The following is a 16183-nucleotide window of genomic DNA, read 5'->3' on the forward strand; positions in this document are numbered from 1 at the left end:
TCGCCTAATATATTGCGCTCGTGTACGTTCGACTCCAGTGTATAAGCGAGAAATGTAGCTCCACTTTTTGTTAAATTGACTGAAATTCAACCCACATATAGCACTAGCCGAGTATAAATTATTTGACAACGATTGAAATATACTGCTATGAGCAATACTGGCTGATCGGCAAAGTACGTATCTTTCTCCATCCTTTTGAACCTTTTGCACAATCCAAGACTTGTTGGTTTCGACGCTGTAGGCTTCCAGCCATTCGTTGACGGCTGCCTCGTTTGTCAGGTTCGCGCGATACACTGATCCGAGCCCTTTTGACGCGAGCTCATCTTTTACGAGCTCGAGCGGCTCTGGGAGCTCGTCCATCATCTCTAGTTATCCGCAATTGACACACAAGTTCGCCAAGCACAAAATCACCCTGGTTAGCGCAGCGCGCAACGGATGAGCCAAGTGCACGTGCGTACAACCCAGAAGCACCGGACGAAATGCGTGGAGCTGTGCGGATGGGGAGAAGTGCAAACTTCGGGGTGTAGCCGAGCCGAGCGACGATTCCAGAAAATACCAGAACAAGAACAGCCGCGCAAGTGACCACTGGACTGAAATTTACGTAACACGTGACCGGTAACCGACCGACGTTTACAGAACACCAGAGCAAAAAGCCCGCGCAGTGGTCACTGGACCGAAATTAACGTGATCGCGTGACCGAACTTTTAGCCGACGGCAATTCGCGTTATTTTTACGTGAACTTCAGCCAACAGCCGTGCGAAAATACGGGCGCTGCGCGAAAACGACACCGAAACATGAGTACTTTTGACAAACACCAGCGGGAAAAAAACGTAAATGCGAGCCCTGCATGAAACGAAACTGAAACCATGAGTAGTCTCGGCACAAGGCGCTAGGGAGAAACAGCGTCGCTGCTACTCGCGGAAGTGACGTTGTGTCACGTGCTTGCGCGTCAGAGCATCGTCTGCTCGAGTGCTCCTACGGGATATGGTTTGTCAATACGCCCAGCGGACGGCTCGCTGCGCACACCTGTTACACGAAGCGCCCCCTGGCCGATGGCGCAGCATTCATCGCAAAAAGAGCCCATGCTCTGCCCTCGCACGAGACACTGCCCATTATTCTAGAGCACTGTACTACAGTGACTAACTGTACCGGCGAAGAGGATGGCCAGGAGCACGGTGGCCAGGAGGCCAGGATGGCCCCCAGAACACGTGCTGCCCCCAGCGGCTGCCCTCTCTTCCGGTCTCACTAAGCGGCCGCGCGCTCTGCTGCCGTCTATGGGCGTTTACATGGAGTTTCCAGACGGCCAGTTCAGCCACCATGGGCGCTCAAAGCATCATGGGCCGGAGAGCTACCGAGTGCAGAACTACAACTTTTGGCCAAGACTAATGCAAAGATAAACGTTGTCCTACCGTAAATAATGTCTTAAGATTGAATATTGTGACTATAAATTGCAAAAAGAGAGAGAAACAGTATGTCAGTGTGATATTTATCCAATATAAGCGAGGGCTCTTTCTCCTATTGGCTTAGTTTTGAGCAGCACCAATACCAATATTTCGCACTTAATAGGCAAAATTTGAAACAGAAAAACGTTATAAAAATATTTATGGTTGTGCAATCACTTAAGGAAGTTTTTAGTGGCATTTCGAGAAACAAACACCATTTATTGGCGACGTCTGCTTTTGCGCCTTCGCTACTATGGCTTTCGCGGTCTATGTACGCACCTTTAGATGATGATGATGATGACGAAAAAGAAACATTGCAGTAACGCCACTCCACGTACCCGAGAAAAACCGACTGCCCCGCAACAAGTAGCACACCGGCCCATGATTCTTAGCGCGCCCATGGTGGCTGAAGGGCAGCGCCCTCAGCTTTCCCTCTAGTTAGTGTAAGGAACTCTATGGCGCGCTCGCTGCAGCGCAAGAAGTTTTTCTCTTCCTTCATGCTACAGTGCTCTAGAATTCCATGCTGCAGCGCGACCGCGCCGTCTTTCTTCCACCGCGCTCTACCGCTCGCCACGCGCGCGCGCGCATCGAGGAAACATACACATGGTAGCGAAATAACACTCCAACGTGACGTCATAATAATAATGATGATGATGCTGTTGTAGCGAAAGTTGTAGCGCCCCCTGAGAACTGTTCTAAGTACCAAACGAATCATGTTTGACACCTTCATGCTACAGTGCTCTAGAATTCCATGCTGCAGCGCGACCGCGCCGTCTTTCTTCCACCGCGCTCTACCTCTACCGCTCGCCACGCGCGCGCGCGCTCTACCGCTTGCCACGCGCGCGCGCGCATCGAGGAAACATACACATGGTAGCGAAATAACACTCCAACGTGACGTCATAATAATAATGATGATGATGCTGTTGTAGCAAAAGTTGTAGCGCCCCCTGAGAACTGTTCTAAGTACCAAACGAATCATGTTTGACACACCTGAACTTGCAGAGAGCCGGCTCCGTGAACTGCGCATGCGCGCCCAGAACCAAAGTGGAAAGGAGGATGCGTTGATTCTCTCGACGGATGTGACGTCAAATAACTTTTAGTATTTGCTTTTTTCTGGAAATAAGCCTCAAACTCAGATGCGCCCGAGCCACCCGAACAAAAGCTGGCGCGCTTTTCGGACAACGGGTGCTCGCGCTTTGCGAGCCCTAGGTCGCGTTTCATGCGTCGGCTTGTTGTAGTTTGCGGGGCATCATCCCGATAGATGCAAATTCGGTGAAAATCTGATTCAGTTCGTGGATTGTCGCCCTAAATTCAACAGCGCAGCCTTCGGTCCTGTCCCTGGCCTGTCTGCAGCCTCCGACTACGGTGAGTCGTACGCGAATGGTGTTTCGTACATGCCCGCAACCTCTAGGTAAAGCACTTGTCGGCGTTCTGCTACCGTCTTGCAGTTTTTTTAACGAGTTTTTACACGGCAGTGCAGCTATGCGGTAGTCACTATTACTGACGCGGCGTAATCACGCGACAGTCTCCGGGCGAAGGCATGTGGAGACTGCATAATGGCGTCGATCCCGTTTCTTCGCGCTTGAAACAACCGTTGCATACCTGCTGATGTGCACCGATTGGTCGCCGGTTGCTGTTGTCTTCGGGGTGCACTGGGGTATTGGGACGTACGCGGCGACTTACAGATGATGTGAAACTATTTGTGAGTCGACAGTCACGGAAGTTTGTAATTTGCTTTTTTTTTTTTTTTTTTTTTTTTTTTTTTTTTTTTTTTAAGATTCTTCGTTTGTGGCCTAGTTTGTTTGGGCAGTAGCAGGCATTTTGGTGTGCGCCAGCGTGAACGCGCTGGTTTATGATCAGGAGGTTTTATTGCCTTCCTCGCAGCTTCAGCAGATAGTGACTGGGCCCATAGAAACGGTCGTGCTTCTGTCAAAAAACTCGTAAGGTATTCATCCATGCGGCCCATACGTGGTGCTGCAGTGCAAGAGGTCAGCTTCTTTGCAGTGTCGACGAAGCGCTAAAGAAGGGGAGTTGCTGGCCAGCTGAGAGACAGTATAAATGTAAACTGGCCCAGTGCGAAATGAGCCCCGGAGTGAAATGTGCCTACTGCTCAGCACGAAATGGTTACAAGATACGGGCGTATACCCGCACGAATTTATTGTGCTTGTATGCTCACACGTTCCACTGTCGAGTACTCACATCGGTGCATGCAGCAATGAGGGTGACTCTTCGGCTATCATAGGCTCCTGCCCATGAGAGTATTTGCCCCTTTTACTACGAAAATAACTGCATTGGTAGAACTCACTGAGCTTGTTTATATAGATTTAACACTTCAGATGCATGTCGCTACCGCAGAGTTCCCTAATATATATCTTTTGCTTGCTCCAACTGCGTCATCACTTTGAGAAAACTGGGAATGATAGCAGAAATAATGCCCCCATAAATAGTGGGCAGTGCTTCGCTTCCAGCTGCTGTCAAGGCCATTGACAGCTTATTTGAAAACAAAGCAATAATTAACCTGAGGTGGTATGTTTTGTTGAGGAGAGTGAGGCACCGTTGCATGTACTACCTCGTAATCCTGTCAAAGAGCTTGTAATTTGCTGCTATAAGCACTCTTCATTACAATTCCATGCAAGCCGCAGCATATTCCGCACTTACTGCACACATGATTTAACTTAGTCTCTTTGTTGCTATTTCAGTGTTTTGCAAGTGTGCTAAATATTTGTATTTGTGCTAGCATTGACTGCCAGTCTCGTTGCTGCCTTTTTCCTTCTGCGGCAGGCACTCTCACTTGCTTTACTCGAATCAAATTCTACTGTGAGTGAGTTTGCTGAATTTATGCAAACTAAATGTAATTGCAGTATTGCTCTCATTTATTTACATTTGCAGAGGCAAGGAATACTCGGGGCCGACGTACGAGTTTCTTCCACCAGTTGGATTCCTCTGCTACCTCGGTAGTGCAGTGCGCTGTAACTGGTGTGACCAAATGGATACTCTCACTCCTTCTACTGGTTTAGAGCGTGCTCCTAGTTAAGTTTAAAATACCTTGCTTGCAATGTATTTAATCTTGTTGTGGAATATTGTCACCCTTGCATTTGCTGATATGTTATTATTTGGAAAGCATTCAGAGTGATTTTGGACGCATGATTTGCCGTGGCGGGAGGTGGAGAAGCACAAATGTGTGACTGCAATTTTTTGCCTCTCTAGTTTTCAGCCTTTAGAATTAAAGCAACAGATTGATATGTGAACAGGCCTGGCATGGATTAAAGAGTTTGTCATATACAACAACACTTGACCCTTGCGGGGATAACACAGCTGTGGTTATCTGAGCAAAAGTTCTCTGTATGTGATGGTGTCCGAAACATGGCATTGTCTTAAGTAACTTGGCATGGAATCGGCCACTTCTTGCACTCTCTTGACAGCATCTATTGTAATGTGTGCTAGGCGACATGCCTTCGGATCTGTTGTATGTCTGCAGCAGTTGCCTTGATGTATCAAGATGGGGTGGTTGTTGCGAGTTGGAAATTCCTATACTCCCGACTACACCAATAAAATGCAGTGAAGCCAAATACCAGGAACCAATGTGTTATGTGGTTCATTGTGAAGGCTTGCCATTCTCGTAACTTTGCCAAATTGCTAGAAACATTATTTTTAAGCCCGGTCTTCTTTTGCTCATAGCACAACTCATTTCATGCATTTGTCAACTTTTTGTTATGGTTGGCACATTTTGCAGAGGGTGACAAAATTTGAGCTGGTGTGCCACGAAGGTTAAATATCTGCTTATTGAGCTCTTCTCGGGAAGCTACATGCAAATCCTGCCTAATGTGGCTGTGAGGGCTTCGCACTTGATTGATGTACCGGCGCTTTACTTGTGGCAGCTGGTCTACATTGTACAGGACTGCCACTTTGAGGAGCACCAGCACTGCTATGAAGCAGATTCACAGCATTGTTCCTGGTGGAAGCAAACCACTGCAGATGTTGCCCTCATTCCAATGCAGCTTCAGCCAGTGAAGTTTCATAATGCCCGTGTTGGACGAACAAGAGGCCTATGAACTTGAGCATTTCACTTAGTCATTCCTTCCAAACATCCATCAAAACAAGCAACCTGTTGGGTTTCCCCAAAATCCCTGTACAATCATATATTTATATTTTTACAAATAGTTTGTATCATAAGCTGGAGAGCCTTCACTCAAGTATACACTAGGTTCCTATCTACGTGAAAACTACACGCTTGTGTGCCAGTATCAGCACACAAGCTGATACTGTGCAGCCTGACATGAACATTTCTCCATCTCCACCAGCACTACTATGAAGCAGATTCACAGCATTGTTCCTGGTGGAAGCAAACCACTGCAGATGTTGCCCTCATTCCAATGCAGCTTCAGCCAGTGAAGTTTCATAATGCCCGTGTTGGACGAACAAGAGACCTATGAACTTGAGCATTTCACTTAGTAATTCCTTCCAAACATCCATCAAAACAAGCAACCTGTTGGGTTTCCCCAAAATCCCTGTACAATCATATAATTATTTTTATTTTTACAAATAGTTTGTATCATAAGCTGGAGAGCCTTCGCTCAAGTATACACTAGGTTCCTATCTACGTGAAAACTACAGGCTTGTGTGCCAGTATCAGCAGATCGTTGCTAACGATTGTGGACACCCTCCTAAACAGAGATAAAACTGAGAACATGCAGCGATCGTGTACATACTCAAAAGCAAGTGGGTACGGAAACTGTGTGCACCTTTGGCCACTGTAATTGTAGTACCTGAATCGCTAAAAGCTGAAATCAGAGCTTCTTCGGACTCTTCTGGCTTCTTTGCTGCTAGTGCGATAAAAAAAAATTCTGTAGCTGAAGTTGCTGAATCTCACAATTTCAGTGTTTTTTTGTTGTGCGGCCTGACATGAACATTTCTCCATCTAAGTTGCCACCATTCTTCAGATAACGATCGCTTGTGTGTCACTACTTGGTGCGATATATGTCGGGGATACACATAAGCTCTGCGTTTAAGCGTATGACTCAACATTGTTAACAGCTATAGTCGGCAGCTGCACTTAGGAGTCATCTGTATATTGATTTTCAAGCTTACCTTTCTACTTTTCCTGTCTAGGTCATCATTATTTGCAGTTCATCCCAGAGTTGCTTAGCAAGGCAATGTCATCAGCAAATTGCAGATTACTGAGGTATTCTCCATCTACCCTTATCCATAACTGCTCCCGTTCCAAGTCTCTGAATACTTCCTCTAAGCAAGCTGTGAATAGTACTGGGGAGATTGTGTCTCCTTGCCTAACACCTTTCTTTATCGGAATTTTGTTACTTTATGCAGAACTATGGTTGCTGTGCAGCCATTATATCTTCCAGCACTTTCACGTACGGCTCGTCCAGCCCCTGATTTCGCAATGCCTGCATCACCGCCGAGGTTTCAACTGAGTCAAATGCTTTTTCGTAATCAATGAATGCTATGTACAAGGGCTGGTTATATTCCGAGCATTTTTCTATCACCTGATTGATGGTATGGATATGATTGATAGTAGAGTACCGTTTCCGAAACCCTGCTTGATCCTTTGCTTGATTGCAGTCTAAGGTTGCCCTGATTCTATTAGCGATTACCTTAGTAAACACCTTATACGTAACAGACAGAAAGCTGATTGGTCTGTAATTTTTAAGGTCCTTCTTCTTTCTTATGAATGAGGATAATGTTTGCATTCTTCCATGGTTCCGGTACAGTCGATGTCACCAGGCACTGCGTATACAGGGTGGCCAGTTTTTCTAGCACGATATTCCCCCCCGTCCTTCAGCAAATCTGTAGTTATCTGATCCTGTCTGGCCGATTTCCCCCTTTTCATAGTTTTTAGTGCTTTCTTGACCTCGACCTTCGTCACTGATGGAACGTCCGACTGTTTTTCCCTACCACCAATCTCATTACGGTCCTGACTACTTTGGCTACTGTAGAGATCTGTATAGAACACCTCGGCTACTTTGAATATCTTGTCCATATTCGTGATGACGTTGCCCGCCTTGTCCCTTATCGCATACATTTGGTTTTTGCCTATGCCCAATTTCTTCTTTACCGCTTTAAGGCTTCCCCCGTTCTTTACAGCATGCTCAATTTTCTCCATGTTATACTTCCTTATATCGGCCACCTTGCGCTTATTGATTAGCTTTGATATCTCAGCCAATTCGATCTGGTCTGTTGGATTGAAAGCTTTCATACTCTGGCGTTTCTTAATCAAATCTTTCGTCTCCTTAGACAGCTTACCGGTATCCTCTCTTATCCTACCGCCTACTTCTAATGCGCACTCAGTAATGATATCTCTGAAATTATTGTTCCTTGCTTCTAGGGTAATGTCGCCATCCTCCGTTAGAGCTGAATACCCATTCTGTAACGAAATCCTGAACTCTTCTGCCCTCCCCCTCACCGCTAAATTCGTGGGATTAGGGGTGCACAAAACACAGGATGAACTATGGGGGGTGGGGGGAACTACCACCATTCCTGATCAGGATTAGCTTTTTCTGCAGAAGACTTGTGGCTGCTGTGCGGTTTCCATATACTATTAACAGCGTTTCTACATATGCCTTTCCTATGCCATGGTTATGTAATGCATGCATGATTGATGCATAGACTGAATCAAATGCTTGTAATATAAGCAGGTTGTATGTTGGGGTTGCTTACCGTATTTATAAGATTATAGCACGAGTTACGTTTTTAGAAATTGCATCACTGAAACAGCACTTCATGCTATGTTTAGAAGCAATATCTGAATTTAACACTTTTCTTTTTTTGCTGGTCATCAAGATAGCTTTACCACCAGGTAAGCCAGTTGCGAGGAGAAGGCAAATTTCTGGCAACTTCGAGGCTGTAAAATGAGGCAAGGTTAAAAAAAAGGTAACCATGGAGAAAGACCAGAAGGTGGAAGTGAAAAAGAAAATAATAAAAAGGTGTAGTTATTGAGGGTTCGAATTCTCCTGTTTAATATCATTAGATCATGGCCAATGGGCAAAACATGCAGGGAGCGATGCGGGATTCTAAGTGAGAGAAGAAAGCATGTAGTGCTTAGCAAATCGTGTCTAATCAAGAAGGGGGAAACGAGTGGGGGCATGTTCATGAACAGCGATAAGTAACTGAGTAGTGACAGTGAATAAACCACTCGGATACTTTTCTTTTGGATTTTTAAATGCAGTCTCCTTTATTGTCACATCCCCAGCTATGGTTGCCTTTAACGTTACGATTTCATGTTATAATCGTGAGCTTGTGTTGGAATCGTGACAATTTTTTTCTTTTTATTCTCGACACAAACTCTTCCCTCACATCATATATTCATTACGGAATTGTTTACCTGTAGATACGGTATATTCTGTGGTTCCTCTTTCATCTGATTGATGCCGTGAACATCGGCTGTGGTCAAGTGGTGTGCCTGAAATCCAGCCTGGCCTTTTTGTTCACTAAAGTCTAGGTTTCCTCTTAATCTAGCGGTGATTACCTCATTGAATACATTTAAACCCAGTTATAACCTAACTACGACAGGTCTGCAGTTTTATTTCTTGGTTCTGTGAAATTTTTGCGTGAAGAAGAGTGGAAACCAAAATAAGGAGTACATATAAGTGAAATCACTGTGGGAATGTTTACAGCAAACCCCTATTTCTCGTAGTCATAAACTTGGGAAAAAACATTTTGCAATTGCACTGATAGGGCAACTGTGGCAGCAGCCTCCACCATCTCCGCTGCAGTTCGCGCAACATGGTTATGAGAGGTGTGAGGAGGGTGGCCAGAGACACCTTGCCTGGGAAATTGTGCAGTCATGCCACCACTGCTTGAGCTTGACTGGCCGTGAAGGCACCTGTGTCTTCACGTATGTTCCCGCTCTGTCTGCCCAGCACAGCCGCCCCAGGAAATACATACTTGCCACTCACATTGCCACTGCTTTCCTTCGTCCCCATTCGAACGTGCGAAAGCTGTCATTGGAATCTTGCGAGCAGTTGCATGGTTGTGCTGTTTACCTTTAAATCTGTCAGTGAAGAACTTAGTGATAGATACTGATAGATGCTGATTGATAATGATAGTTAGTGACAGTGATGATAATGACAGAGATTACTATGATGTCATGGCCGAAACTTACACCATGATGACATCACATTCAGTCATGACGTTACCAGGCGACTCGAGCACATGTGAAGGTTAACCCGATCCAGTCGTCAGTGCAGCGCCTTTCATTTGGCGTTAGCTCAAACACCACATGACACAGCATACAAATGCAGTACAGCAAGCATCAGCAGCATTTCAAATTGGTTTACCGGAAAGAAAAGGCGTATCTCACACTTCTCCGCGAACACCTGAATCGAGCCATAAGGAAAACGAGGAAGGAGGTGCCATAGTGGAGGGCATCAGACCACCGTGCAATAAAGGCTTTCACCTCATTGCTCTTTAGTGGTCCAAAGTGCCCCTAGAATTTTTACTTTTTGCTCGTATGAGCATTCAGTTCAGTGCTGCATAGTGTAATGTTAAAAAAGCACGAGTACCAGGGACCGATGCATTTGTCACCTGCAGTCGCTCATTACGACCTTGGCTGTTCCTTTTATGTTATTTTGTGTTTGTCATGACACATTAATGTGTTACCCCGCCGGGGTGGCGCAGTGGTTAGGACGCTTCCTAAGGATGTGGGATCGAATCCTGGCCTCGGCGACCGCTTTTCGATGGAGGCAAAAAGCAAGGCGACCGTGTGCTGTGGAATGTCAGTGCACGTTAAAGAACCCCAGGTGGTCTAAATTTCTGGAGTCCTCCACTACAGCGTCTCTCATAGCCCGAGTCGCTTTGGGACGTTAAACCCCACAAACCATTCATGTGGTTCTGCCAGATATACAGTAACTTGGCACTAGCTAACAGAAAGTCACTGTAGAGAGTAGTGATGTGGTACTAGCTGGTATATGGTATTATATTGCGCAGGGCCACTGTAGCATTTTCTTTTTTTTTTTCCCGGAAGCTTAAATGGAATTCTTTTTGACTAGGGCAGAAAAGTTTTGCAATTTGAACGCCTATGCTCTTCTCCAGCGTTGCTCTGTGCCTGCACTTCACTGCAGTGCAGGCTTGAGCCAGCGGCAAACGTATACATAACCAGCGCTGCCAGCTTTGCCGAATTAGTCTGCTCGAGGTTGTGGTTACAAAAAATAAAAATAAGCATCAAGATACCCCCATGCTCACTTGAGATGCAGACTAAAGGTCGTTCCTGCAGGAAGCATAATCAAATTCAGATGTGGGTTTCAGTCTGAGCATAAGCAGAGTTTTCCACATTAACAGTGTTGAGCTGCCCTTTTGCCAGGAAGTGCTCTTTGCGATCTGATAAGTACAGTAGAACCCCATTATAGTAAAGTCACCGGAACCGGCTAAAATCTTACTATATCAGTTGTTAGTGATGACATGGTCCTGAAGATACTATCTTGTAATTAAAGTCTGCTTACTAAGCACATCTTGTTGCTTTATGAAAAGAACACTCTTAAATGCCTTCCATGTCTTTCTTATCATCTCTGTGCCATTTCCTTTTTCATTTTTTTTTTACCGCTTGTAGAAGTACCTGTTTAGCATGAATGCAACATGGATACGAATATAGCTGAGCTTGATTTCAGCTGAGAACCAAAGCATTGCGTGAGCGCGGCATCATCTTCCGCTGTTTCCATCTTTTAAGAGGCAATAGATAAAAAATGCGCGACAGTCCAGCACTGCAAAACCGCACAAGCCACGCCTCCAATTCTTGCCACTACTCCTTCGTGCTGAACAGTGTTGTGTGAATGTTCGGCCGTTTCTTCGCTTCCCTTTTTCTTGCTGCACTTTTACTCTATTTTTAAGTGACCGGCCGTCTTCTTTTTGTGTTTGTAGTCTTCCCCCTACGCGCTGCATGCTTTCCCTCACGGCTCCAAGGCCTTAAAGTTGGCTTCTTCTCAGTGCTGATGAGCCTAGCGGTAAAACAATAAAAAAAATGCACTACTTATTTTTTTTTTTTTAAGAAAAAAATTTCCTCGCGATTCTAAGTAATGCGTGTGCAGCAATGTCATTTCGTGGGAAGTCGACGCCGCGGCCAGACGTTGTTTAGTATAACCTAGTTTTACCAAAAGCACCTTTACTATGATGGGACTTCAGTTTCACTTTACTATAGCAGGGTTCTACTGTACAATGATAACCGGTCATAGAGACTCCTCCATATTTCACGAGTGGAATGAAGTCCAGTTTTGTGCCCATTGCAGAAACAAGCTGAACAAGATGGTCATTCTATGTTTCCGTTTTCTGGACAAGGTGCTTTGCAGCAATACCTAGCCTTCAGGGGCCGTGCAAAAATCTTAGCATTGACATCCTACGAGATATTCAGAAGAACTTGTCCAAGAAAAAGTATAGACAATCAAAACGATCTGTGCAGGGGAGTATGTGCTAGGAGTTAGCATTGCTGTTCTCAATGCCGCTGATGGGTTGCGACCATGCAAGCAGGTTGTGCCACCTAATCTACAATCACAGTGCGACACATTGTACCCGTTCTCCACCCTCTTCCTACCTTCTCTTCATCATCCCTCTTGTCTCTACTTTGCCACCTGCCAATCAAGGTCTCAAAGGGACGAACAACACAAGCTGTCTAAAGCCAGCACTTCAAGGACACCAAATTTTGGTTACATGTTAATATGACAGCGTTAAAGGCTGCCATTCACCAGAAAATTTGGTATCGGGGTTGTGAATGAAAAATTGTGGTGATAGCCGGGAATTGATTGGTGGCAGGGTTGTGCAAAGTCACTTGATCATATGATATGGCAGATTTGGCAGGAGCTGCCAACTCAAGCTTCTCGAATCAGATGGGTAGGTGAAAGGAATCGAACCCTCCAGGACTTGCATTTCAAGTCAGACATGCTACCCGTAGGCCACAAAGGCACTTCATACGGCTAGGTTAAGGGAGGCTTTACATTTGTGTCAGGCAGTCTTTCACATAATGTGGTAGTTCATGACTCTATGCTAAAGAGTATGTATAAGATAATGGAGGTACTACCTTTGCCGAAAATAACCAGGCTGCATGCTCCGCTTTTCAACCAAGTAGCAGATAATTCGTACCACTTCTGAAACTGTAAATCTGTGCAAAGTAGTAAAGGCAAGCTGCAGTCCTCACTTCTCAAGTTGTGATCCTTTAGGAATTCATGTTGACCTTAGTATACAAGCTAAAAGCTAAACATGCAGCCTGGTTACTTTTGGCAAAGATTGTACAAAGTAAGGGATTAGTGATTAGGAGAGTGAATGTAAAGCTGCCGAACTCTTTACTAATGTGCACGATGGCCGCCTTTTCTCTTCTGCTCATTGAAGAAGAGCTAACTTGCGTAAAGATTAAGTCTAACCAGAGGCTCACCGAGGCCTTGCCTTATTTTTACCTCTCTGCAAGTTCGATCCCTGCCAAGGAACAGTGGTACAGAAAAAAATTAAGGCAGATTGCAGTCGTGTATAAAACTGATGACACAATGATGCTGTTTCTGTTTGCCTCAAGTTATCCGTGATTATACTTTGAGCACATATACTTTGAGACTCATCGTGGCTATCTGTTGTCGGCGGACAAGTGTGACAGATATTATGCCTTTTCTTTCCTGTAAACCAATTTAAAACACTGCTGATTCCTGTGTGGTACGGCGTTTGAGGAAGCAACAAATGAAAGGCGCAGCACGGATGCCTGGATTGGATGCCTGGCAAGGTTAGCTTCATATATGCGTGAATCGCACGGTGAAGTCATCGGTCATGACTGGACATGGTCATGTGGTGACCTCAGTTCTGGTTTTTAGACATGACTGGATGTGACGTCATGATGATGTCACATCCGGTCATGGTGACATTACTGCGAACACATTAAGCTGCGCAGAATAGATGAAACAACCTCCAGCTTAAACAGCATCACTGTTGAAAGTGGGCGTTGTGCAGTCTAGTTGAAGATTTGGGCGGCTGTACACGAGCAAGGAACTGAGTGCTGTGATTTAACTTCCCAAAATAAATGCCACCGAGTGGTACTTTTTTCTTAATACAGGTTATACATTTACTAGAACAACCTTACTCTGTATTTGACAGCTGTAAATGCTGCAAAAAGCAAATTTTCTAAACTTGAGAATTTTATTCTGGCATGGCTTATATTCTCTAATCTCCAAAACAATTTTCTTGGGTTCCTTTACTTCTACAAAACTTGGGATATTATTGGAACAACTACGATGAGAACAACAAATTTTACAAATTTGAAATTAAAGTGTATGAGAACATGCAAGATGGCGACCATGGCACAAACTTTTTTTTTTCCGCCTAAAACAAGCTGGGGTAATGTTTGTTGTAGTAACCCAACACAGTCCTTTACTGAACTGAAGGCGGTCGAACGTAAAGTTTGCGTCAAATGGCATGATATGGGTCTGTGTGCAGGCTTCACACAACTCGTACCCTCAGGCAAGTCCAGTAAAAGAATCTGACTGCTGAGCTGCTACCCGGCACAACAGAACCCAGAATGCAACCTAATCCTATGTTAGCCTGCATACTTAATATTTTTGAGACAAAGCATTCATAGAAGGTTGAAAAAACTCGTACATGCAGAATGCGATCAAAAAATCTGGAACAAGTTTTATGACACGCATGCCATTTTTCACAGCATATCACACAACTTGGAAGAAAGTCGACAACTGCACTTTGAAAGCAAATTTTTGTGAAAATGTACAACACCACTGGGAAGGAAAACAATTGAAGCAGTTGAAACAAAAAAATTTGGTAGCGTATGTATCAGTGAACCCTCAGTGTCTATTAAAGAAGTGAAATCAATGATCTTCGACACTAGTAGAACCTGAATAGCGCTGTCCACAAGTGGCAATAAACAGAGTTGTTAAAATCAAAACAAAACCAAACTTGACAGAACTTGCACCAATATCACGGCTATGCTAAAATAAAATACACAGACACCATATAACCACTGTTCACAATACAAGTTCTACAAACCTGATGCGAATTTTTATATCATAGCTGTAACGATACTAGCACAGCCTGATAATTACAGTACACCTAAACAATCACTCTACCTGCCTCTATGCATATATTGTACGCATATAGGCACTATGCACATATTTTACCTGACTACAAAGTTCAGCATGGTAGTTAACCATACACATGAAACAGCTCAGGTATTGAAAAGCCTCTTCCAATCATGTTCAAAACCAACATATTCTGATAAAATCAACATGCAAAATGTAAATCTTTCGTAAAAATTTTCATTTTGCACACAAAGACAAAGGTAGCTTTACTGCACATACTGTAACACGAGTTGAATGCTCCGGGTAAATTTTCATAGTGCTGCAGGGTTTTTGTGTGTTTATTATATGAACAATGCAAAAAAAAAAAAATCGGTGAACTCCATAAAAGGTGCCACATTAGAACAAAAATTAGCAGTGCTATGCCTAGATAATTCCACTGCAAGAATGCATATGTGCTGACTCATGTTCTGTTGCCATAAACAAAGTACAGTATGTGAGGAATACAAGGGATGGAGGTTTGATTCCCAGAGGAGACAGGATTTATTTATTTTATTTACCCCATTAATCACACATGTGCTCTGTGCTGTCGTACAGTACAGCAAGTAACGGCATATGGTACCTGTAATAAGACATAGTTCATGCTGGTTACATCGGCTGTCATGCAAAGATGTAATCAATGCAATTCACACTTTTTGTAGTGCCTTGAAATTGTTGACGACTGCGACCCCGAGCAGTTCGCACGTGAACACTGGCAACCACTGTGATTTCGTAGTATCGATGACAGTCGCCGTAGATGATGAGGGGAATGTCTGGTGCCCTCACAATGCATCAGCCATCTCGCAGATAAGTGCTGCCATTCAGCGCCACCGTTGCAATTCTTGTTTAAATGGCTATGGGTTGTACAAACTGGAAACTCTAGCAGACTAACAATCTTGTGCATTCGCAATGCCATAATAACATTGCGTGGATAGTAATTTAGAAAAAAATAAATACATTCACAGTTATAACTGGTTCACTGGACAATATTTTGTAAGTAATAATTCAACAATACTGCACAAGAATTTTCAAAACTCCTCTGAGCCTCACTAGGGCACCTATGAATGTCGTGCAGCCTTGGTGGATAGAACCGTGACAGATTATTGTAGATGAAAATGTAGCCATTAAATACTGTCCTTTTTAAAATGCGTGATAGAGCGTTACACTGCAGTGCACAGGTGTAGAACATAAAAACAACATGGCTGCAGCCGCGAGCTATCAGGTGGCTGTTGCACATACTCCATGATAGTAAATCAGGTATAGGTATCTTCCATGGGGCAGGTAGCTAGTAGCAGGCTAGGCAGGCAAACAGGGTTCGTTCATGGCTCTGGTCCACCAACAATGTGACAGTGCTGCAAGTCATCTATACTTGGGCAGATTACCTAACATGCAGACAACTACTGTAAAGTCAAACACTGAACTTACAAAAAAATTAAGTTGATAAATGAAATGTACTGCCTTTGGATCTGAGCAAGAATGAGAACAAAGGCAAGCCATTTGGCAAGCCTGTTTCGATGCATTCCCTAAAGCCACATCTCTACGCTGTTCTGACCAGTTTATTTGTTTTACAAGAATACACGAGGAAAGAACCAAGCGATCCCACATTACATCTACGTTGTGCACTACAGTTATAAAAATAAAAATCATAGCTAACGAGTACGTGACCCCGTTCGGTAATGAAGTACATTTACTTTGCTG

The 16183-nt window shown here is 44.3% G+C and overlaps 1 long non-coding RNA gene across 1 annotated transcript; it reads left to right on the top strand.

Moving 5' to 3' along the window:
- Window positions 1-2435: 2435 nt before the first annotated feature.
- On the top strand, window positions 2436-4730 carry LOC146202382 (uncharacterized). The gene is made up of 2 exons (XR_014703694.1): window positions 2436-2807; window positions 4332-4730. It is a non-coding gene; the product is annotated as an uncharacterized LOC146202382 (long non-coding RNA).
- Window positions 4731-16183: the final 11453 nt, after the last annotated feature.

Source organism: Amblyomma maculatum, chromosome 1 (genome assembly GCF_055883805.1).
Source record: "Amblyomma maculatum isolate TAMU_Amacu chromosome 1, ASM5588380v1, whole genome shotgun sequence".
Lineage (NCBI taxonomy): Eukaryota > Metazoa > Arthropoda > Arachnida > Ixodida > Ixodidae > Amblyomma > Amblyomma maculatum.